The 27,794-nt window shown below is 24.7% G+C and overlaps 1 long non-coding RNA gene across 1 annotated transcript in view; it reads right to left on the reverse strand.

The window, feature by feature from the left end:
- The window catches only part of LOC108003189 (uncharacterized), a 435,498-nt gene that overhangs the window by 82,141 nt on the left and 325,563 nt on the right, over positions 1-27,794 (reverse strand). Inside the window, exon 3 of the long non-coding RNA XR_009831824.1 lies at positions 21,793-21,835. This is a non-coding gene — a long non-coding RNA (uncharacterized LOC108003189). The remainder of the gene's footprint in view (positions 1-21,792; positions 21,836-27,794) is intronic.

Raw genomic sequence — 27,794 nt, forward strand, 5'->3', positions numbered from 1 at the left:
ATATTGTAAATTATCAATTGGTACATGCGTTATATGTTTCAGCGTTTTTAAGTGAGTCAGTTTACACATTTGTATTGTTATTAGTTTATTAACAGATTACTTGGTAATTCAGGCTTGGTAATTAAAAATTAACAAATTTTATAAAAAAAGAAATAATTAATTGTAACGAAAAGCTTAAACTGTTAATATTTAATTCTTTAAGTCTCAAAACATTTATATTATTATTTGAAAATTGTAAAACTGATATGAATATCCTATTTCAGTGGATATAAAATTATTGATATTAAATTAATCTATAAATTATTTGCCATTTTAATGCTTACAATATTGTTATAAATATTCGTTCAAGCAAATCGATCGATTAAATCCTTCTAAATCTCCCATATAAACTTCGATCAAATGAAATTGAACAATTTAATTTGCAAGTTGTCTAGCTTAATATAAATCTATTTTATCAACAATAAAAAAGTTGTCAGATATTATAAACATATATTCGATTTAAAAATAAATATATTTTGAAATCTATAGATTAAATTTGATATATTTTCGAATATTGCACACAAATATAAAATTGACAGTTAAATAATTCGTGCTGATATTTTAATACTCTATTTTTCATGGAATCGTTATTTCTCTTTCTAGCAAATAAAAATTAATTAATGAATTTCTTTCTATATTACCATAATATTTTCTAACAGCTTCATTGGGAGAAAAATGTATAATTTTCAAAGAACAAGAACCTTTGGAAAAGGAATTCCTGCGAAAAAAGATAATTGCATAAATTTCACAGACGCTTCATTATCGCCTTAAAGACCGACATCGTATTCTTTAAACGTCAATGAAGAAGAAATAGAACGAGTAATCAAAGAATAATCCTGTTAGGAAATTATTCGTGAAATCGACGACGAAATGAAAGCATTTAAATCGCGAAAAAAATTAAACCAATGAACGAATAGGATAAATTATAGATGCAAAATTTTCTTTTTTTATATTTCCAATAACTCTTAAAATTTAAATTGAAACGATAAATTTTTTATCGTAAATATTAAATTATTTAAAAATTATTGTTTTAGTTGATTTTATAAATTTATATTCAATTATAATAATTTAAATTAACTTTTATTTATATTGTAGACATTATATTAGACATATGTATTAAATTCGTATCTACGTATTATTAAATTATATTATATAGTGTTAATATAGTGGAACACTTTTAGAGAATTGATTGTAGATGCAAATGAAGTTAGATAAACTATAGAAAAAAAGAACAAAATAAAATATGAATTAAATAATCATTTGAAAAATATTCATCTAACAATGATTCTTAGATATAATAGAATTGTTAAAAAACATTAAAAATAAATTTTACTGCTTAAATAATAACTTTTTATTTATAATAGAAATAAAAATTTGATATATTTGTATATATTGTTTAATATTGCGTTCTTCGCGATATGTATAGAATAAAAGATTTTCCTATAATTTTTGAATAAAGAACAAAAATCCATTATTGATAAATTAAACTATAACGAAGTTCTTTATTCTCTAATTATTTGTCGATATGGAATTCGCTAACGATATTTACAAATGATACCGAATTTGTTGGTTACCAATTGCCAAAAATATTGAATATCCAATATTTGCAACAAAATTTAACTCTATTCACATAAAATACTCAGTATTGGTAAAATTAAAGCTGTCACCGCAACATTTGTTACTATACATTAAATTACACGTTCAGTATACTTGGAATAGTAACAAGTATTCATCAATCCTATTCTTGTTAAATTGTTTTTACATACGTTTAGAAAAAACCAACCATTCCAACGAATTTCGATCCAATTTCCAGCTCTGTTTTCCATATTTTCTAACGAAATTGCTCGTTGCAGCTTTTCAATTCTTTCTTTTTACTTTTTCCAATTTTTTTTTTATTACACCATTTCGCCGATTGCAAATATAGGACGAGAATTGAAAACTTAATTTAAAATCGAAAAAAAAAAATAAATAAATGTTACAAATCCAACGAATTAATTTCAATAGTATTGATCGATATCTGGACAGGAGAAAAAGTTTTCGATCGGACACGAGCTGCCGATTTAACCAAGCGTAACGCGACTAACCGCTAATACACGTGTATGTGGTTAATTAATAATAGCCACGTTTACACAGATTCGACGCTGTGCAGCCGCATTAATTGAAATCCTGGTATATCGGGGGTTATCACGACATTGGCCGATATCGTTTCGTCCGATCTGAAATCGGTTCGATTATCGGAACTGATGCCGTTGGAAATCGGCGACCTAAGGAATAATTAACCAATTGGAACAAATGACGTAGAAATTGCGATTGGCACCGAAAGCATATATCGTTTGTCAAAATTCAATGTACGTTAAATGTTTAATATTATTAATTATGTTTATTCCACAAAATTCAAGAACTTGAATGAAAATCAGATTAAAATATTGATAATGTAAATTTTCTAATATCACAGTTGGATTTAGAAATTTACTCAAGCAAAATTTTCGAAGAAATTAAAATTAATTAGGTAAGGTATTAATTTCTCAATGCGCAATTACTATTGTTTTTATGCGAAATCTTTTGAAAGTGAAACATAATATTACTTTGTGATGAACAAATAATATATAATATCAAATATCTGATATCTAAAACAATAACATTTGACAATATTTGACAATATTTGATATAGTAGACTATATAATAGTAAAATATTTGATAGAGCACAGTGCATAATATGAAATATGATATATAATATTTAACAATATCTAAAATACAATATTTCATATATTTTTTTATCTAATACAATAGTTTAATATCTAATACATGGTATATGATATAATATATATGATTTAATATGGCAGATAATATTTAATATTATGCATAGTGTATAATATTATATTTATTTAATATAATGTACACTATCTAGAATACAATATGTGATATGGTACAAATATCTAGGAAATAGTATCTGATATGATATATGGTATCAGATAACTTACAATATTTGATATGGTGCACATTATCTAAAACATAGCATTTAGCAGTAGTATTTGAAATGCTGTACAGTATTTAATATAATATTCATTTATTATGGTATTCTGAATAGTATTCAATATTTGATATGATATAATATAAAATATATTATATAACATTTGAAATGATACACAATATAGTGTACAATATTCAGGATACAATATAGTGTACAATATCTAGATGATGCATAATATCCAATGACATAGTATTTGGTAAAAGAATAATTAGATTAAAAAGAATAATAATAAAAGAATAATAAAGAGAATATTTTTCGTCTTTTGAAATCCATATTAATCAATTCATAAACGTTTTTCTTATTTTTATTTGAGATTATTTTAATATTTCACTTATAAAAAAATTTTCACTAAAAATATTATACTTTGGAAATATATTAGAAACTTAATTATACATTAAAAATTTAATCTACTCAAAAAAATATCCTGTAAAATAAATTTTATAATGTTGATGCAACGTATAAATTGCAGAAATTGTCACTTGATCTGGCGCGTGTAATGACATCATTTGAAATTCGATGAGAAAGAAGAAATATTTATAAGAGATACGAGAGGATTTTATTCGAGCGAAACATGTACGATTAACGAACTGGCGCAACGAAATAAAATGCCATTGTATTATTTTCATCTGAAAGTGATTGAAATTCGAGAGAAATAAAGCATCGTACTGCGATGCGACATTGCATGATGTTTTCAAAGGATTTAAAACTCGAAATGCAATTCTGCAACGCGTCAGTTTTTCGAGTCACTGATATTGTGCGAATCAATTTCATCAATTTCAAAGAATAGAAGTCTGATAAATATTTTTTAAAAAAATACGAAATATTTTCACCGAATAAATTCATGTTTCATCTTTTTCATCTTAATTCCATTTTATTTGATCAATCGAATTTTTCTTTATCCCAGTTTATTTACACGTAAAAATTAATATTAAAATTCTTTCGAATTTGTTATTTTCCATTTCCAATTTGATCGACGATTTCAAATTAATTCAAAAATTAATTATATGGAAGGGGACATTTAAAATAGGCCAATAACTTGCTTGCTTTTGATAACAGAAAAAAATTGCATCAAACTTGTCGAATGATATGAATCTTTTTTATAGATAGAAGCAGAGGAGTATAAAGATTTTAACGAAATGATTTTATTTACATTTTAATAGAGAATTTCGAGATAAATATGATCTACATGAAGATAATAATTCTGGATCATTTACAATGAAAATTAAAGTATATAAATCATGTTTACAATAAAAAATATCTACCTTTTTAGCATTAAATAAAAACCTAAAAATAATAAAAAAAAATTTATTTTTTAAGGAAAATTTTATCGAAGAAAAAAGTGTTAAAAAATCAATTTAATTTTATATTGAATAAATTATGATTATGTTAAGTTAAGAACTAACTTATATATAATACATTTTTTAAAATCTAATTTAACTTACATAACTTAAAAAATTATGATTTAATAAAAATTAATAATAGTTTAAATCAGTTAGAATTGAAATAGTGATTTATATAAATGAAATAATATAATTGACTATAATTGGAATTACAATCCAATTTAAACTGTGGTTCGCTAGACACTGCATTTTATAATAAAATAAAATAAACATTGTGTATCACAAGCAGCAAACGCATCATTTATCGTTAAATAAACGTATTTCTATTAAAATACGCTTTAATTGCTATAAATAAGTTGTTGCCAATTACTTTTTGATTATTTTATGACGCTAACAAGCGAATGACGATATTAAAATAAGCAGTAATTCACGCAACGATCAACTTTTGCTACAAAAGATTCGTTTTCGCGACAGACGTGTGAAATTACCATAATAACCATTCACGCCTGTTACTAGTCGAGGACAAGTGAAAAGTTCGCGCTTGGAATACGATCCGGGATGTAATTGCACGACGTTGTACAGGGCAGGAGTCACGGTGTATAAATGAGACATAAATTTGTAAGGAGATAGGAATCGTTAGTTGGTTGAAATGTATGCGCGTCGCCGGCACAATAGAGCCTTGGAGGAGTTTGCCAGTCCGACGCGTGCATATCGCACGGCATAACTACTTACGGTAGATAAGCCGTTGCCTCGGCCCGCCTCCTTGCGTTGCCCGACCGTAAGAAGGATGTCGCACGTGCGTTAAAATGGAATTGCCATCTAGAAGTGGTAGAAATTTTAAAGATCGAATCGAATGAAACTGTTAACTTTTATAAATTATAAAATTTTTATATCGATATTTCTTTCTCCGTAATCATTTTTTTCTCTGTTCATTTTATTATTTGCATTACCTACATTCTTCAATGATTTTCTACTGAAATCAGATTGTTAAATTATAAATTAAATACTGAGTATAAAAAAAAATTTATTATTTTTTATTCAAAGTATAAAAATTATGATAAAATATGATTTTTAATAAGTATTATTATTTAAAAAATTTAAAAATAGGATAAATGTAATTGTAAATTGTTATTTTAATTGTGTAGTATTTTTTTTTAACAATTTTTATATAATTCAAATTAATATGCTAAAAATTATATCGTATTAGAAAAAATATAAATATTATATAAAATATATGTTGAATTACGTATGTTAATTATATATATATTGCATGTATATTGTATATATATTTATAAAATATTGACAACTTACAGATAAAACTTTGATTTTTTATTTAAAAAGAAGAAATTAAAAGTTTTTTTATTAAAATTCATTCAGAAAATAAAGAAAATTTTACCCATTAAAATCATTTTTTGTTTTATCCGAATATCTCAATCGATTGCAAATATATATGGATACAAAATATCCATAGTATTTTATTATATGATACACTTCCATGTCTTATATTTTAATACATGATATATGTTCTTTCAGAAATAGTGAAAAGAACTGCTTATTCACGTCTATCATTGATCATATATTCGTTTGAAATTTGAGATTGATCAGTGTCGAAATATAAAGATCTGACTACAGATCTGAGAAATCTGACTATGAAACAAGAATGGAGAGATAGTCAATGATTAAAAATTATCTTTTTCTTTACATGATATCTCTGAAAAGCATAAATAAAAAGCTGTTTTAAAAAAAGTTATAATATTTTTAACGTGGAGTAAGTCTTTCATAATTGTAAATCGTTATGTATGATTAGAAATTTAATTTCTAAATTTAATATAATTTAAATTTAATCGAGTTTTAAAATATATATTATATTATAAATATATATTATATTATATTATAAATATATATTATAGAAAATTTTAAATTGATTTAAATGTTATTTTGCATTCTTTTCTTGAATAAAATTCGATCATGTGAGTTTTAATTATATTAATTAAAATATTTAAAAAAATTGAATTATTCATGTTTATCTTAAATGTTATTTTGAGGCAAGTTGAAAATTGTTTATTTATAAAGTGGCAGTTCTACGTGTAAATCGCGCCACCTCGTGGAATTTTTTAGAAATTTCGACTTTTCGTGGAAGACTGTCTCCCCATTGTCGGATGCCTTTCTTTCGCAGGCTTTTATATCCGGTCTCGGAATATGGAACACGGAAATATTGCGTTCTTTCGTACGATCTAACGGACAGCTTTAATAAGTCTTGCTAAAACACACAGAACATCTACGTTGGGGAAAAATGGTTTTGGTGAAGGTACAAAAAGTACTATCTGGTTAATATTCGTTCGAATATTAAATGAGATTTTTATGCATACGTGAAAAAAAAATCTGAGAAAACGATGGAAACATTAATATGAATTGAATATTTTGTAATTTTTAATAATGTTGGATTTTGTTATTTTTTAATCTCCTTTTTAATCTCTATATTTTTGCTTATAACTAATATTTAAAAAAATCTAAAACTAATAGATTATATTAAAATTTTCAATAATTTTAAGTTTTGTTATTTTTCTTACGAAAAAATATTATATTTCCGATTTTTAAAATAGCTTTTCTTCTAAATCTGAAAAGAAGTGAAAAAGTCTATAATATATAAAATTGGTTTCAATATATAGATATTTATAAATTTATTTCATAAAATTCAATGAATATTAGTAAGATATAATAATAAATCAGTTGTGAAATAATTGAATCTTAGAATGAATATTTCAAAAATTTTATAAATATTTCAATATCAGAATCGATCAAATCTCTTAATAAATTATCTAATAAATTATCTTTTATCAAAAGAATTTTCTTCTACAATTATTTTTCAGTTTTTGAAAATATAAATTTAATGTAAAACTTAATACAGTAAAATTATAATACATTTATAATTGAGGAAAATTAAATCAATAACTTTAATAACTGTAATACCTAAAGAAATAATAAAGTAAAAAAGTACACCAATATTCTCTTATTTTATTATATTAGCTTATTCACTACAACCAATTTATAAAATATAGGACAAAATATATTTTTTAAAAAATTTTTTAAAAGAATAAAGCGTATATTACAATAATGCAAATTTAAACTAAAAATTGTTGTTTATTTTCTTGCTATTTTATGCTAAACATGTGTTCCATCATCTCCTCTTTTCTTGATCCTATAACCAATGCTCGACCACAAGCAGAAATCGAGACAAAAGGGAAAAAGAAAGTAGAACGGTCCGTTTTTTTCGCGTTAAGTGTATTTAATCACAAGTTTCCAATATTCCAGATTAAACGAAGCGCTCCACTGACATCTCTCCTTTAAAACAAAATCCGCCTTGTTCGTGTCCAATCGTAACCCGGTTTCAAGCGCCACGCAATCAATTTTCCAAGCTTAACTCCCTTGCGTTTTCCTGCACGAGACTCGTTTTTCGTCGTCCCGTTTAAATCGAGACCAGAGGGGACTATAATTGCGTCGGACCGCGTTGCGTGTCCATTGTGCACCGAGCAAAGGCGGCGGTTACTGTTCCAGCACGTGCGTGTCGCTGTATACCCGCAGCCAGATAAGCCCCTATCTCGACAGGCCAATAACATTAGCCGTGCACCGAAACCGAGATGCCCCTAACGCGAGAATATTTCAACATGGAGCCATTAGCATCTTGCCCTCGGCTGCTGCCCTTGCCGCCATTGCTGCGTTACCACCACTCTTCTCTCTTTTCTTGCTTATCTTTTTTCTTTAGGATGAGATGAAATTGTTAAAATTGTATAATTATTTTTTAACAGAGAAAAAAAATTTGCCTCTAATTTATTTATTATATATTTTTAGAGCGTAAAACGTAATTTCTGTAAAATTGAATTTTTAAATGATGCAAGAGATTTTAAATTTTAAGTTTTTTTGTTTCGTTATAAGATTTGTAAAATTTTTCGATTCTTTGCTAATTTTATTTGTGTTTTATCAATTGTAAATTTTTTTTCTTTTTTTAGAGATGAAGTGAAATTGTAAAAATTGTAATTATTTTTTAATAGTGAGAAAAAGCTTGTTCCTAATCTTTTAAATTTAATACTATAGAATTCTATAGAATTGAGTTTTTAGATAGCACGAGAGAAAATTTGAAATTTTTTTTCTTTTTTTTAAATCACGTTCGTAAACATATTTTTCGATTTTTATATTTAATAATAATATCTTTTTCTCTTACTTGTATATTATGAATTTATGTTGTTATTAAGAATTCTTTCAAAAAATATAATTTTTTTATTTCTAAAATTTTATCGGTTCTAATTTTATTTCTTTTTAAATAATATTAGTAAATATATTTTTTGATCTTTCAATTCTTATTTTTATATTATCAATTTTATATTATCAATTAGATTATATATTCTTTTTTTAATACTATATAATAGATTTATTGAATTTTAAGGAAATCTTTAACTAACGGAAATATAAAGTTATAAGAATTTTTAAAAATATTTTTAAAAATATTGCAATAAATTTAATATGATATTTAATATTATATATATTTTATTGATTATAATAAAGTGATGTTTTGTCGCAACATGTTAATAAAAATGATTTTCATGTAGTTTCATAACAATAAAAATTTATTACAATGACACATTTAAGAAATTCTAAAAATGAATTATATCTCATAATTTTAAAACGAATATGTAAAATGACGTTCACAATGAATAAATTAAAAATTCTTACGAAATAATAATTTTCCTTAATTTATTCTAAATCTAGTCAAAATTTTTTCATTCAAAAAATTATTCTTATATAATAAGAAATATTATTTATTCAATACAGAAACTAATTATTACTCAACTCTTCGCACTTCAATGGTAATTCTCTGCCACTATTTGGATTGATGCGGCAATTCAAACAGCGATAATATTTATTTACGTTTGATTTTTTAAAAATGTCACTTCACGAATAGATTCCTAAGCTTTTTACATATAATCTTAGTGTAATTAAGTGTAGAATAATATACTATCGAATGTTTAGATTTTTTATCTCAAATTAGACTGTGATCGCGAATTGAACTTCATTTTCGGCGTTAGTCCGAATTTAACAATCGTGGCAATATAATTTTCAAAGTTTTTGAGTTTTGTAAGCATGGAATACGGTAATGAAATTAGTTCGAGCAAAGATGAGTTTGATTATTTTAAATAACGAAATTATTTCTATTCATTAAGAAATTGACGATAAAAAGAAGAAAACGAAGTTAAGAAAAAAAGAAGTTAAGAAAACTCCCGAACGAGTGCAGAAAATGTATCTGGAGTTGTTGGTTCAGCTGAGTGAAAAATGCCTCGAGTGCAAAGGGTTAGATCACTCAATGAAAATAATAATTGGATCTTAAAAAACTTATTAATCTAATACACAAGATAATTTTTGTTACTAGAAGTATTAATCACGAATAAGAAAAAAGAATTTTACTAAAATTTCTATCTTATCTCTATCAAATCACTTACATCAAATCTCCAAATGTTATTTTTCAATTCAGCAATCATTCCTGCTATAAACTTTTTCCAACTACTATTTTCTAACACTTTTCATTTTTCCTCTCTTACATTTTTCCTGCGAGGAGATTAGCAAATAGTCGCAAAAAACTTTATACGATTCAGCAGGGAATTAGAAAAAGCATTCTATAACGAGTTGATAGAAGCGAAGAGGTGAGGCCGGAAGCGTAGATAGGCGTAATCGCGATGAAGAACGAACCAGACGGAAACAGAGATATCGTTATCAGACTTTCGTCCGCGAACTCCACTAATTTTAACTAACGGTGGAAATATCGCGAAACTTTTGAACGGCGAGTCCCGTGCCAATTTATCTTGCCATCTCCTGGAAAGAGACAGAAGGGTAGAACGAAAATTGGGGGAGCAAGAGAGAGATCGGTGAAAATGGAGAGTGGAGAGTCGATTTGAAGAAAAACAATGGAGCAAAGTCGAGAGTTTTTATCGTTTTACTTATCTACTTGCATTTGAAGTTTTACTGTTCCTTAAACAGGTATAAACCTATAAAATTGCAATACAATCTTCTCCGTAGCAATTCCGTAGCCGTGTGCAATTCCCTCGTTGAAGATAGATCGAAGAGTTTGTCATAGTTACAACGATAGGATGTAGAAGAATTACATGAGATGTCTTAATATTGATAGTACATTCGAGAAGAAGTGATTCTGTAGGAGAAATTAATTGAAAATATAGGAGATTGAAAATATTTTTTTGCAAATACTATATGATCAATATCCTATATAATTAGGTTGTTGCAAATAAGATAATTGAATATAATTTTTAATAAGATTATTTATTTATAAAATTTTAATTAAGAAAATAATTTTAATTAATTGCACTTAAAAACAAGGTTAAAATTATCAGAATTAAAATTTATAATTAATTGTTATTAATAATAATTTCTTGATTCATTAAAGATTAATTTAAATTTTTTGATAGATTGTATTTATTTTTTTAATGTTTTTTGAAAACTCTATCATTTTTACGCATTATATTGAATTTATGGAAGAAAAATATTCGAATGTTGAAATATAAATAATCATTATAACACACAATTTAGTTTTTTAAATTACTTTTAAGAGATATATTTATTTGATTACTTTCAATAATAATAAAAAATAAAAAGTTGTAGTAACAAATATTAAAATAAAATTAAATATTCCTAAAATACTTTCGAAAAATGAATTCTAAAATAGCATGAAAATTGGTGTGAATATGAATGTTTGAAATTTTAATATTAATATCGTATCTTCGTTTATATTGATCACTTTACAAATGCAAACCATTCCAATTTTAATGATCTCTCTTCCTCTCTAATATTTCCAGAATAATTAAAAAAATTTAGAAACAGAAAAAAATTCGCCACTGCAACGGATACAATAATTAAGATAATTTCGAAAAAAAGAAGCAAGTACAATTATACATAAACAATTAGAATAATTATACAAATAAACGGAGATACGAAAGGAACGAGCGTTCTGCTTTAATGAATGTTTAAAGCAACGCGTTCATTTTTTTTCCCAACGCATAGAATATCCCGGGAACGGGTCGTAGGCGCGTAATTACATAGCAGTTGAAAAAAAAAATCCGGGCGAGCGGCGACGAGATTTAAAAGATTAACGAACACAAACGTCTGTTTTGCATTTTGCACGCGAGCTGCGCACCCCGTTCAACGCCGCTTCCCCTCTCCTCTCCCAAACGGTAGTCAAACGAACCGGGAGCGGAGAATTAACGTAATTAGCGATGCTACCGTTCCCTGATTATGTCCTCGTTTAAAAAGTATATACGACCGCCCGAATTTTGTATCGCGTTAAACTTGTTTCTCGCTTCCGTGATATCATTCCTCAATTTCTATCGAATCCTTCTTTGAAGAAGGTTGATATTATCCGCGTTACATTAATGATGATGAGCGATGTTCCTTTATCATGTGAAATTGTACGAATTAATGGAATTAGATTCGTGAGATTTGAACGGAGAGTTTTGAAATTGGAATACGGTGCGCGATTCCGTTGATAAATATTATATAAATCGAGTGTGAGAATGATTCTTGAATTATTTTGAAAAAATTAGATCAAAATTGAAACTGGATTTGGGAATTTTTTTAAACTGTTAGAGATAATTGAATGCACAATTAGGATTTTTATGAATTTTTGTGAAGAATTGAAGGATGAATTCTTAAACTTTTCGTTCTTTATTTTATATTTATCAAAATAAATATTAATTTGTATATATATATCGGTAGTGTGATCATTATTTGAATTCTTGGTAGAAAAAATAATATATAGAGAAGTTTTATCTTTTAAGATAATTGTAATATACATATAAATACGTACGAAAGAAACTTCAATAAAAAATGAATCCAAATAAGAAATATTATTCTCGAATTCAATGTCGACATATTTTGTTTCGTTTATCGAAAATCCTTTTCAAGTTAAAAATTCAATATTAGTAAAAAGTTTTTTTCATCACATTTTTGCAAAGAAAATTTTCCAATATAGGAAATAAAATATTTCGTTATCTATTAAATTCAGAAATAATATTTATCTCTAATATTTATCTCTATAGTTATCTCTCTTTCTCTCTCTAAAGTTATATTTTTTTATTGTCGCTAAAAGTATAATAAAAATCTGTAAAATAGCTAATTAATAATTCAGTCAAATTCTTTTAAATTCACTCTTTTAAAAACATCCAATTTTTATTATCCTACATAATTTATCCATATTATTCTAATTGTTTAATCTGTAATATTGATCATAGCATAGTACATAATTTCATTAAGATGAAAACATTTATAGATAAATATAAAAATAAAACACGAAATAAAAAAATTAAAAAACTTGAGTGCAGAAAGTACAATTTTACCAAAAAAATATAACAAATTATAGATATTAAGTATCATTGAGATTTTTTTTCAATAAATTTTTATTAGCTACAAAACTCTAAAATGAATCTTAAATATTGTACTTAATGTATCTTAAATTTTCAAAGATGAAAAATACGATAATCAACAATTTAAAGCATTTAAAGTTTTAGAAATAAGATTAGATAGACTACAAGGCATCATAAAAGAACATCATTAATTTCGCTGAATTAAATTAATTAAAAAATTGTTGTACAATTCAATATCTAAAAAATCATATATAAACCTATTATTTATGATTACTGTTATTTCATAAATATAATATTTATCTCCTTTCTTTTTCTAAAATATATGAAAATCAATATCAAGATTATATTTTATTATCCAAAAATTTCCTTAACCGAACATTAATACATTCTCCAATCAGTTTTGAATAATCGAGATATTCTATGTAACTTCAACATTATCGAGCATTTTTCCATTCTGCTTATTTTCTTTGTATACTATTAAAAAAAAAAAAAATAGAAATTTCGCAAAGAAAGAACACTCTAAAAAGAGTCAATCGCAACTCGAGCGACGATTCTTTGACAAGTGATTTCGAGCGCACGAGATCCGGGTCAAAAGTGCGTTCTTTTCGAGAGCTCATCTTCCGCAATGACGCCGCATCGAAAAGCAAAACCTGTTCGACACTGTTCGTTAGAGAAAGCCCTCGAGTTTCTCGATCGTGGACGTTTTCCCTATGTGTCCCAGTTTCCAATCTGTGGTTCACGTTCGGGATCGAACGAGCACGAGAATTCGACTTTTCGATCTTTGATCCACGATGCTATTTCATTCTCCAATTGAAAGTTTCGTGTCAGGAAAGATAACGATCACATTTCAATTTGAGTGATGGCGACCCACGAACGTCACCGTGATATTTTTAACATGAATAGAAATATCGAGCTGTGATAAATATTTTATAACTACGAAAGAATGGAGGCCGAGACTTTTGGAGTTATCGAACAGAGATAAAATTGATTCTTAGTTTTGCGATGTGGATCGAAAGGAGTTTGTTTTTTTTTTCTTTTTGTTAAAAGTTCGAGATACGAACGAGAAATTCTTTCGTTTCCAGATATTGACAGCATTGCGACTCTTTTTCTATCGGGCTGTTATTGATAGCGTTTTCTATTATTAGTTCAAATTTCATTCAATTCGTAATGCCAGGAAAATTTTATGGTTTTCGAAATAAGACGAAAATCAAGAATAGAAGAGAAAGACTTTGTTTTCGAGCAAATCAAGTTTGAGAATTTTTTAAATATAAGTAAAATTAATAGATACTTTCCAATAGCATATGAATGAACATTAATAGAAAATTATTTCAAATGTGAAAATAAGCAAAAAGATACAATCAAATTTGAAAATTCATTGATTATACGATTTTTTAATTATATATGTTTGATCTTTTTATTTCGACTTTTAAAAAAAAAACTTGAATGATAAAATTTTAGTCTACATTTTTTGCTTATTTTTCTCTCTCAGTTATTTAATCGACAAATTTTTAAATTTAATTTTCAAATTGCAAAATTATACATTTTTTATTAACATTTTCACATATAGAATAAGTTATTATTAATAATTTATTTGTATCCAATTTAAAAATAATCACTTAAAAAACAATCAAGCTACTCAAAAATAAAGTAATTTTTCTCAAACGAAAAATTTTTATTTATCTCTTTTATTTTTTTTTTATTTTTATATTTATCATTCTGTATCAACTTTTTTTAATCTATATTATATTGATTGATTTTATTTTAAACAGGAAAATAGAAGAAATGATTAAGAAGAATTTTATTGAAAAGAAAGGAAAAATAAGAAACTTTTACTGTTGCATTTATCATAAATATATGATACAGGATTATTGATTTTGTCGAATATCAAGGTATTTTTTTTCAAAAATGAGATGGACCTTTTACGCCATAGATCGGTTTTGTAATTATAGAATATTTACTATTGTTTGTGAGTGAAATATAATGATTTAATTGTTATAAAACATTGTTCATTACTATAATATTTATTGGTTATAATACACATTGATATACTATTATATTTGTATATATTACAGCATACTATTAAATACATGATTTTATACAAAATAGGATAAATTTAATAACAAATAAAACAAACAATATATATAAATTTAATTTATATAAAATTTTATATTTCCCCTGTTTGTTCATTATAACATTTTAATTTGATGTGAAAAACTTTACTATATCTTTTGTTGTTGTAATATCATTTGTTATAAAGTTACTCCATTGAATAATAAAATATAACAATATTATTTAGTTATCTGCTTTTATATTGATTTAAAAACATTTATAATGTGCAAAAAAATCAATATAATAATTATTTATAGGATATGAGAATCTAGGCATAGGCATAACATATAATATCATGAAGATATTAAGAAGATTGTAAAAAAAACGTAACAAGAAACAAAGATATAATTTTATTGTACTTTTATTGTACTTTTATATAAATTATAATTAAAATCATGTTTTTCATTCATAAATCATCTTTCTTAAGAATTATAACGAACCAACTTTTTTTTTCTTATAATTAAATTATGATCTTGATCATGCAATATTGATCTTGAAATAAATCGTTAGTATTTTGAAAAAATTTTTTAGAAATGTACAAGCAAAAGTATTTTAACGTTATATATTTTTTAAAAGTTTGACTTAGATTTTTAAATCTAAATTAAGTTTAGGTTATGTATTAAATCTAGATATATTTTTAATTTGATTATTACTGTAAGATAGTTAGTTAATATTTAAATGAATTTGGGTTTGATTAAAATTAAATTCGATCAAATACATTAACTTGTTATAACACAAGCTAAATCAAACTTAAACTCATTAATTGATTGACAACCGCCTTGGGGTTATAACGTAATCTAAACCAATATCATAATAGATGTAATACAAACTCATTTTGAATCTTAAAAATATAAAAATATTCTAAATATTCTTAATATTTAATATTGTACTATTTGATATTATATTATTACATTATTTGATATTCGATATTGCATTATTTGTATCTATTTTATCTAATATTAAATGTTTTAGATTTTTCTGAAACTAATTTATTAACTTCCTATCATTTTGTAAGATGTCACATAATATATTATTATTTTTAAAATTATAATTAGAAAAGAAAATTTGTCAAAAATATTTTTTTTTATCGTTTCTTTTTTTTTTTTTTAGATGATTTTTGGAATAATGTCACAAAATTTTAAAAATTTGTATTATTAACGTGAAATTCGTGTTACTCTTTCTATTTTAGATAAATATTTTACTTTAAGACAATTTTTAGTTTTGTTTTCGTTAATTATTAAATATATGTGTATATTGTTATACTATTTATAGAAATGTTTATAATAATATCATAAAAATAAAAATTTGATTAAATCACGAAAATGTCTTTTCTGTTTTTATGTAATAGATTATTGTGATATATGATATATAATATTTATTATCACATTTATTTATATTGAATATTTCAAAAATTTTCACTATTCAATATATCGGAAATATTTTATTGAATAAATACATTTTATTACATTAATAATCCAATAGTTTTTAAAAAATGTTTTTGATGGCATTTACATTTATTTTAATAAACGTTTTAATAAATATTGATAAACAACTTTATTTTTTAATTCTTAATAAATTAAAAAGCAATGGAAAAAAATATTCAAAATATTGTTGCAAAATATTTCAATGTTTTGAATTTCCAACAAATACTAAATTTTTATAAATTTTTATACTAAATTTAACATAATAAATTTATATTCTAGGTTTTAATAATTATTTATAATCGTTGTATTTTGGTGAATAAAAACGTCTATGAATGAAATAGTGCCCGCTTAATTGTAACAAGACTGGAAGACATTAGTTATATAGGAAAAATAGATGTTTTAAGGAAATTTCTTTCTCGATTTCGTATTTCAATTCGTGAAAAATATTTCTTATAAGTAAAAATATGCTCATATTTATACTTAAAAATTTATATCGAAAAATTTGAATATATCAAATCTATAGAATACATATAATATATGAAAAGATATAGTATATTCATATTTTGTTTTAATAAAATTTATTGCATTAATAATAAAATACAATAATAAAAAAATAAAACGAATAATTAAAATAATTATATAATATAATCGCATATTTTGACTCTTTTTTTCTTCAACTGTTCTTTTTTTCTTCAGCTGCTTTTTTTCTTTTTAGCCAACTTTTAATATTTCTATAATATCATATAATTATTGCTAACGCATAATACGTGTCATTTAAAAAAAAAAGTTAAATCTCTATTCAAACTCTATTTTTTAATCGTGTTAATAAAAATTTGTTTTTACATAAATATTCGTAGTTTATATATGTATAATGAGATAGAATAAAGTATTTATGTTAATTTCAATTTTTAAAGTTATATGGGTGTCTCAAAAAATGAAATTTTAATTTCTAGAAATTAAAAAAAATAACTTAGATACATAACAGAAAAAAAAGTGCGATCCAGAATCGAGCATTACTGTAAAAACAATACTCTTCTATTTACGCTTTCCTAACTCTTCATATATTAAATTCAACAAAATTTATCAACTTCAAAAAATAGAAATCTTTTGCATAAATATATACTGGCATAACATAATATATTACGATATTTATTTCTCAAAAATTATAATTCCAGAAATAGATGGAGATAATTAAAGGAGCAGAAATTGCGACTACTACTGTATACTTCGCATTGAAATCTCGAACTTAAAATCTCAATCGAATTACATTCTTCCAGCTATCGATAAATGTCATAAAGAGTCGAAGAATAATTAAAGACCGCGGCGTCGATTCGAAATAGTTACGAATTTCGTTCTTCGAATTAAATCCATTCCAATTTCCATTAAGCTTCCTTAATTATTGCGTCGACGCAGTTCGTTTCGATAAAATTGCGCGCGCAATCCTCCTCTTTAATGAACAAAAACAAGCCATATTAAAAGCACGTTAAGGAATCAAGGAACGAATCATCGATTTTCGATTACAGAAATTGACGGCGAATATATATATATATCGCACAATTGCAAGAAATATCGTTTATAACAGTTTATAACAAGTACTTATAAACTAGTCACCCGAGTTTCCTTTAATAAATAAATATTATCGATATTTGTTGAAGAAAATTTGCTTCTTTTCGCAAAAATTTATTTAAATTTCTCTCGTTTAACGCTTCATGGCGATGAAACGAGAAAACTTTTAAAAGACGGAGAATATAAAAAGTTTTCAATCTCGATTATACAAGCCACTCGAATGTTTCAGCAATTTAAGTAGAAATATTGGCACTCGTTATTAAATGGATAACTTAATAACGTGAAATTCGTGTTACTTTTTCTATTTTAGATAAATATTTTAGTTTAAAATAATTTTTAGTTTTGTTTTCATTAATTATTAAATATATATGTATATTATTATACTGTTTATAGAATTGTTTATAATATTAATATTTTGTCGCTAAGAACATATTCAATTAAATTCATTTTAAATTATAAGTAACAATATTTTTCTAAAAAAAATGCAGTATGTTAATTTCAAAAAGATTCGTCGGAAAAAAAATTGTGAAAGAAAAGGAATATAATATCATTAATAAAAAGAGAAATCTCATTTTACATTCTCATTGTTGCATTGATATATATTATCAATCAATTATAATAATCAACAGATTTTCATAGATATAGAATATTGAATTACAAATACTGAAAGAATAAAAAGATAATTCTTTAAGCTAAAATAAAACGAGAAAATCAAGAATAAAAAAATTGTGTCTTTAATCTTTTTTTTTAAATATTGCTAAATACGAACAATCAATTTTTTAATCGATTTTAATAGTCAATAATTAAAAAACAAAGCTTCAAACAAAAATAATTCTTGATTTTGGTAATTAATTCTTATTTTAATTGAAAGAATCATTCTTTAAATTTTTATTATATTCATGCCAAATATTTCTACGTGATATTACCAATATAATTAAACCTCTATTGCATGTGTTTATATAATAATTTAACAATTTTTTTTATATTCAAAAAATATATTCAAAAATTATATTCCAATTTTCAATGTTTGGAAAGGTCTTTTTCAAAAATATTCATTCTACCGTAAATTCATAAATCGAACAAATCCAATTCTATCCTTCATTGACAATAAGGTCTTTTATTGTACCCCCATCTCTCCCCTGAATGCACATCAATCCCGTTGAAATTTGCGGGAAATTAAATGGAAATCTGCGGTCATCAATTAATGAGAAATATCCAAGAATTTAATTCGAATGAGCGAGCTCGTCTATAATAATTGTTTAGCGCGTGCATTGTGTTTCCACGATTAAAACAAAAATTGACTAATGCGAGACAGAGAACGATATCAATTTGCAAATTCTCGTATTTCTGCGAGTGAAAAACATTTTATAGATGGCCGACTGTGGAAATCAGAGTTCAATTCAATATTGTTTAATTTTATCTCGCGTAATTGTAAATTTTCATTAATCGTCCTTTAATGCTAAAACATTCTTTAATGATATTTCTATATATAAATTGGAAAATATAAATGCGCGAAAAATTGCATGATAGAGAAAGAAACAAAAATAAAAAAATTAAAAATTATGATTGTTTTCAAATAATGAAATTAATTTAACTGTAATGTTTCAGATTAATGTATGAAAAATAATTTCTATTAAATTAATTTTTGGAATGGAATAAGTTTTTTATTACTTTAAACACATATTTTTATATATGTATATTTATAAATGTATATGTATACGTATATTTAATAGTTATATTATATCTATTATATTACCAATCACAATATCTTTTTTATTTAATTCCGTAATTCATTAGTATCAGTTTTATTCAATATTGTATTTTCTTTATTAGTATTAATATTATTAGTTTTATATGTAGTAATTTATTATTGTTTCGAAATTTGTATATGTATATAAATATGTAGAATATAAAATGATGTTTTGAATAATAAATAATTAATATATAATTAATAAATAATTTGATAAAAATTCTTAATCAAAAATTCTTAATCAAAATTAAAATTAAAAATTTTTGTGAAATAAAAGTTTTCTCTTTCTATATCAAATCTACTTTAAATTTCATTAAAAAAGAAGAAATATCATTTTTTGAAAACGAAAATTAAATTATTATAAATTATTGATCAAAAATTCACAAAATCAATGAAAATAATTTTTTAATTTAAATACAGCATCTCAAAAAAAAATTTATTGATCAAATTCAAAAAAGTGCTTGTTTGCTATTAAAAATTTTAAATAGCGAAAAAAAAATTTTGCCTATGTTTCGTTCCATTCTTCTTCTATTTTGTATTTCATTCTGTATATGTTTGTAATTACTCAAATTTAATGATAATTTGTTTAAACGGCGTACGCGAATAAACTGAGATAAGTATCCTCGCTGGATCAATCAAACGACAAACGACATGCAAATGTAATGCAATGTCAGTTTTGGAACAATTATTGTAATTATCCTAATTAGAGACAGGAGAGAATAAATAATTACAATTATGCGCGTCGATAAAGAAATGTTTTGTTCTGATATTAAAAACATTATTTTTATAATTAAATAAATGGTCATTTAATCAATAGTTTTAAAAATAAATGAGATTAAAGAATCTAATAATTTATGAAAGGATTTTGTAGTGATAACGTCAAGTTCAAAATATTTGAAGAAAGATTTTAATGAAACATTGTGTAATTATTGCATTAAAAATTTTGCTATTTTGTACTCTTTTTAATTTAAAAAAGAAATTGGATTTTTATGGAAGAATTTTTATTTAAATACTTATAAATCGTAAACAAGAAAAAGTATTAAAAAATAATTTATATAAAAATTCTATTGTTTTGAAAGATTTTTAAATTTATACAAATAATTTTTGAAAAATATTTATTTTTTACGAAGAAAACTTACTTCTTTTTCGAAAAAATTTTTCACATGAATTCGATTTATGTTTTTCAAAATAGTAAAATTTACAATTAAATCATTTTTTATAAAAAAAAATTGAAAAAATAATTGGTATTTTACAAAACAGATAAAATTATATATTATAATGATTATCTTTAGGAGAAACGAAAAATTAACTTTAAATGAATGAAGAATTTTTATTAAGAAATTTTTTAATTTTTTAAAGATGAATTTAAATTCATTCGATCAATATTCGATATTCATCCAAGATTCAAATCTATCGTATTTAAATTCAAGACAATTTAAAAATATCATTTTATCACAAAAAATTCAAAATCAATTACATTTGCAACATATTCTTATTTAATCATCAAACTACATGTATGATTCAGTTATTATTTGGATGAATGACTTGAGAATATTATTTGTTGTTATTGTTAGCTTTAAACTTACTTTAAAATGTAGATTCCAATGTAATAATTAAATTCTAGAAGTCGATGTTAGAAACAATACACAACAATTAGAATTAAACATGTAATTAATATTTACATGTTATATTATTAATGATTTAGAAACACTATTTGTTATTAAATGATTTAGCAGAATTTATTTTAAATTATAAAATAATGGTTAACAACTACAATCAATATTGAGTATAGAAACAAATAATAATACAATCTACAAAGGAAATCTAGTCTATCAATATTTGAATTCACTTCACGCACAATTTATCTAGTTCTATCATTAAATCTCAAATCAGCATACGATCATCAAGCTCTATCTCTTTCAACAAGAAAATGAAAGATACATGGAAGAAAGAAATATAAAACTAAAGACATCTACATAAGAAAAAAAGGAGGTCGAGAAACGAAGAAAACAAAGAGAGACGACGCGTTTTACCTGCGTTGTACATGCAAGTAAGCTGGAATACAAATTTCGCAACGGTTCGTTAGAGACAAGAAAAGAGGCTGTGTCCGTACCTTGAGAGCGGGCCACGCTTCGTTACTCATCCGTCGAGTGGTCCTAAAACAAAAACGGCAACGGATGCAATTAGACACAATGTTTCTACCCTACTCTTCCATCCTACATATACCTACTCTTTCATCCTACATATACCATTTTATATATAATACATATATATATAACGTATATATGGTATATACATGTGTTATGCGTGATTATAGAAGACAGACTTGGGATACGAAGGAAGAATGAGAGAGAGAGAGAGAGAGAGAGAGAGAGAGAGAAAGAGAGAGAGAGATGGCTTATGCTATTCCAAGTCGGATTTCCTATTGAATTTAGCCGAGTTCACGAGAGATTCGTAATATTATATCGTAGTCTACCCTCATTTGCGCACTCCTGAGGAATCCATTTCCGACTTTTCTTCGCTCGCAGTTTGTGGTGCCGCTTTGGGGCTCTGCCCCCCTCCCTCTCCTTATTTCTGCTTTGACCTCACACGAAATCTCGTTTGTCACGGTTTGTTGTTTTTGCACATTTTTCAATTCGTACATATCTATGTCCAAAGAAAGAAAATACGACTAGAAGGCCTTATTTTTTTATGGACATCATGTTATAACTTGTGTTTAATACAATTATGTTTAAGTATATATTGATGAATGTAATTGTTAAATAAGTTCTTTTATTTTTTGTAAATATATTCATGTATTTATGTCTATAATTGATTGGTTTAGAAGATATTTTAAATTTTCAAATTTTAGTATATGAAAAACAAGGAAAGAGATAATAAATTTTAATATTTTTCTAATATATATAATATAAATATATATTATATATATAAATATATTTATATTTTATTCTATTTTAATATTTTTAATTTTCTTTAATGTAGAATAATAAGATGATTTCTATATGCATCAAATAATACATTATTAGACTATTTCTTTTTATCATATTTTATTTTTTCTTATACCATATTTATATACTTTTATAAATATAACTGAGTGAAATACCAATTGCGAGAAATATCAATATGAAATTTAGTAAAGTAATTCATATACATCTCAATTCATATTTCAGCTTTAATAATTAATATATACTTAATATAATACTTACTTATAATATATATTATATATATAATAATAATATAATTATTATAATAAATTAAGAAAAGTCTTTTGTATTATCAAGTAAATATTATAAAAATAAAATAAATTATATTAGATTGTTTCAAAAGAACTTCTTTGAGAGAGAAATGGAAATTTCATATTTTAGTTATTTATAATATATATACTTATATACTTATATATACTTATACTTATATATACTTATAATAGATTGCAACAATTATAAATAATTGATATATCTACATATATATCTATTTATACATAAACATAACCTTCAAATGTTGAATTATTTAAATCAATATTATAATTTGATCAAATCAATATAATATAAAGATATAATTTAGAAAACGTGATAGATTCAATCATCAATATTAATTTAAGCTTTATAATAAATATAAAAATGCAAGTGTTAATTTCGCTTCTCGTTTCCTTTAATTGCTTATAACTTATAATAAATAAATAATCAACCAACATTTTCATATAACGATGTTTACGTTTGTTTTGTTTTATATAATTGACTGAATGTCAGAGATATTTATATATTAAACTTTATATTTTAAAAATTATATTTTTATAAATATTTTATAATAATCCAAGTTTTGAAAAAATTAAAAAATATGAATCAAAAATACTTTTGGATATTAAATATTATAAATTACATTATTAGATCGTAATTAATTTATTAAAATAAATTGATCAAAGATTAACATCAATAAAAATACAAGAAATGAACACAGTTCCTTTCAAAAACTTTGACAATTTTCTCTTTAATCATTGCAATATTTCATTGTAAGTTCGCTTGTAAGTTCAAAAATAGTATATATATATATATATATATATATCTATGAGTTAAAGTCATTTCGTGTTAAGCTATAGACAATATTACGTCGACAAAACAATGCACTGCAAGGACTGTTCGCATACAATGAATCTCAAACTTGACTAACAATGAACTTCGCATCACATCGATACAACACTTCATTCAAGAAACTTTTCGCATTATAAAATGATACATGTAGATCTCGTCCACTTGTATCGCATACGAAATTCACTGCAAGGATCAAAGACGATGGTCTTGTGGACGATTTTCAACCAAGCTTTGATAATGATCTAAATGATAAAGCAATGATAAGGAAGGATGGATTCAAGGATAGAACATTCTCATTTTAAAAGGACAATCTCGCTTTCCCGGAGCAAAGTTTCTTGACAAAAAGTACGCTCGCGCGCGTTGAAACGCGCCCCACGTCGAGCCCCTTGTCGTGGACAGGATTTTCGAGCCGAGAAACCACCTTCCTTTTGAGCGATCCGCACGTTACATTCGTTGGAAGAGCTACTCTTTTGCACCATTTTCACGCTTCTAAATCAATTTTACGCTTCCTTTTCCTCTATCTTTCTTTTTTTCCTTCTTTTTCCACTTCATGGTTTTAAAGCGGTGAAGTAATTGTTGTAAAAATACCACAAATGTCAATTTGACGTTTTATGAACTTGAAATTATATTTATTTCATTTATTCATTGTTTATTAATTTATATTCATTCGTCTCATTGTTAATATTGATATAATCATTTTCGATGCAATTTTCTATAGAATATAGCACATGCCAGTTCCTTTTTTAATTTTTAAAACATTTTTGAAACACTTTGATGTAATTTTCAACTCGTTCAAAGATTTTGCTTTTATCCCTTTTAACCACGAAACATTTTTACCGCATAATTTGCAATAATTTTCGTCAAACAATATTATAACAATATATAGAATGCTCCATTATAATAATATATAAACTTTTGACTTCTTTGTGTTTCCAAAGATAAACAAAATTATAAATATTACGATAATATAAAAAATGGCGATTTAGAAATGAATCGAAGATTAAAAAAAATATAAATTGTCATAAATATGTCATATTGGATAGAAATTTTGAATTATACTATATTGATAAGTACGTATTTGTAAGAGATTTATATTGATTATTGATCCATCTTGAATTAATCATCTTTTAATTATTAATATATTTAATTAAATATTTAATTTTATTTAATTCTAAAAATAATTTTTTAAATTTGTGATTCAAAAGTATGATTTTTCTGTAAACTTTCTCAACCATGATTGAAAATTTATGAACTTTTTTATTCTCATAATTATTCGAGATTATTTTAACGCTTCACTTGGAAAAAGAAAATTCTAATAACAAGAGAACATTAATTTATAATTCTGAATAAATTAAAAAATAAAGAAAATGTTAATTTTAATAAAAATTCTGAAAATGAAATATTAAAGGATAAAGCAATGTCTGAAATATTTTCTTGCACAATTTTCTTGCAAAATTTTCTTCACAAATAAAAATTCTGGAAACATTTTAATCAAACCTGGTAAATTCTCTTGGCCAGCCAGAGATTTCTTCGTTCAGGATCTGCCACTCCTAATGAGCCTCGGTTTTTGGGTCACACGTCCCCTTTCAAACTTACTGCGCATATGTCTTCCCGCAATTTCCTCCAACCTTTGTGCATTCGAATCTTTCAACTCGGCGTGCTTCTGGAACTCTATCCACTCGGGGGAATGGGAACGAGACAAAGAACTTAAAACTTCGGAATAAAGTCGGATATTGATCCGCCTCGTGACTTTTCGCGAAAGCATGGCTTCTTTCCAGAAGATACCATAATGCATTCGAGAATGCATTTCTCGAAGAATAGTAATATAAATACAAGCAAACCGACATTGTTCGCCTTTGAAATTAAACAAGGAACGATATCAAGGATACTCGAAACATACTTTAAATCGAGACAAAGAACGATTCGATTGAATAATATCCGTATATAGAATGTTTCAAGCAATTGAATTCAGCTATGTTTTCTTTATTTAAAATGATTTTAACATTTCAAATTTTATACACTAAATTTTATATTATAGTACATCTTACTTGAAATTCATCGATTTGATTTTTGTCATTATTCTTATTTAACGTTTATACAAGATAAAACACTGTTTTTTTTTTCCTTTGCCTTTTATATAATAAATTTTATGAAATTATAATAAGCTGAAATTAAAATATTTCTTAAATTAATTATAAATATTTCTTAAATTAATGACTTTTGAGTATACTTTTAACTTTAAATCGGTACTTTTTTATAGAAAATGTCGAACTGTCAAATAATACGTTAAAAAATGTATGAAAAAACATTCCATTTGAAAAAACAAAGTTGGCCTTCATATGACATCTATGTACCTATCTACGAAAAACTTAATAATACACATATTTTGAAATCATTCAAATACTGTCGCTGTTAGTAATAATAATAATAATAATAATAATAATAACAATAATAATGAAAATAGTAATTTTAAATATATCTTGTATACATGTGAATAAACAAGTAATTAAATAGCTTATATTGAGAGACCATATTTAGAAAGTCAATTTTAAAGACTAATTAAAAAGATTTCAGCTGAAGTATATTTATCAAGTTAATTGAAGTTTACGTTAGATAAAGAGATGCGTGGCAAAAATAGAACTGTCTCACTGTATCTGTGTCTCGTTCTGTTTAACGTAAATTTTAATTGCTTCCAATAAATAAATTTTAATCAAAACATTTTTTTATACCAATTTTTTTATTTATTTTGCTCTTCAAAAAATTTCTTACAAATATATTAATATGCTGTATATTGAATTTAGATAAATAAGTCTTAAAAGATAAAATTGATAAATTATATAACAAATATCTCAAACATACAAAAATACACGAAATAACACTATTCGATTGACTTAGAATTCGAATCTATTTGCCATATTGCCTTTTCAGTTTGAATCTGAGAAATCAGATGTTTCGAGAATTCTTATTCGATTTTCATTAGTTTATAAGAAAGAGGAAGCATTATTTCTTATAAATTAGATAGGAAAAACTGTTTCTCTTATATTTTATGATACGTATTTTATATAATAGTTTCTAAAAACAATTAAAATATGTGTTTTCAAAAAATTAAATTTCAGAAATTGATGGAAATCTTGAAAATTAAAAACATTTAATCGATCACTGTTATACCTCTCCCCAATCATAAGACGTGTGATTCTCTCTCTCTCTCTCTCTCTCTCTCTCTCTCTCTCTCTCTTTCGATGGAAAACATTTTCAATCGCAGAATTACTCACAATCGACATGCATTTACGATTACTTCAGAATGGGAGCGAGAGTAAAACCAGTACTCCTATCGAATCGTACGCAAAATACCTCGATCGTTTCACTTCCCTAATCGATTCCTTGCCTCGAATTTTCATCGAGTTCACTTACAATTTCTATCCAGTGATATTTCATCAAAATTACCGATTTTGCATGATATCATATTTTATGTCGCTTCGTCACTAGTTTCATACAACACGTTTGAAAAGTAACGAGATTGAAAATATAATATACAGTCAACAATAATATGGAATATATTTGAAAATATGATTTCGATAGAACACGATGTAAAAATTACGACAGTTCTTTCATGCAACATGGCTTAATAAAATTTTAGACAACCTTCGTGGATACAATGTCAATTATTAAAATAAAACTAACAAAAGGAATAAATTTTTAGATTTATCTAATTTATTCTTAAATTTATTCTTCTTAATTTATTAATTTATTCTATGTAAATTATTTATTTATTGTATTGTAATTGTATTATTTTTGAAATATATATACAATTTATTTTTAATCAAACATTTAATACATGATCTGATAAGCATTATTAAAAAAATATCGTTACTTTATTGTATTGCATGTTTCACGACGAGGTATTCTAAAATACTATCATTTTAATCATTATAATCTATGTATTATGTTTTCTACTTATGAAAAATTAATAAATGTATATGAATATAATAAAATGCTATACATAATTGATAGATAACAAATGAAGAATAAG

This window comes from Apis cerana, linkage group LG11 (genome assembly GCF_029169275.1).
Source record: "Apis cerana isolate GH-2021 linkage group LG11, AcerK_1.0, whole genome shotgun sequence".
NCBI classification, from domain to species: Eukaryota; Metazoa; Arthropoda; class Insecta; order Hymenoptera; family Apidae; genus Apis; species Apis cerana.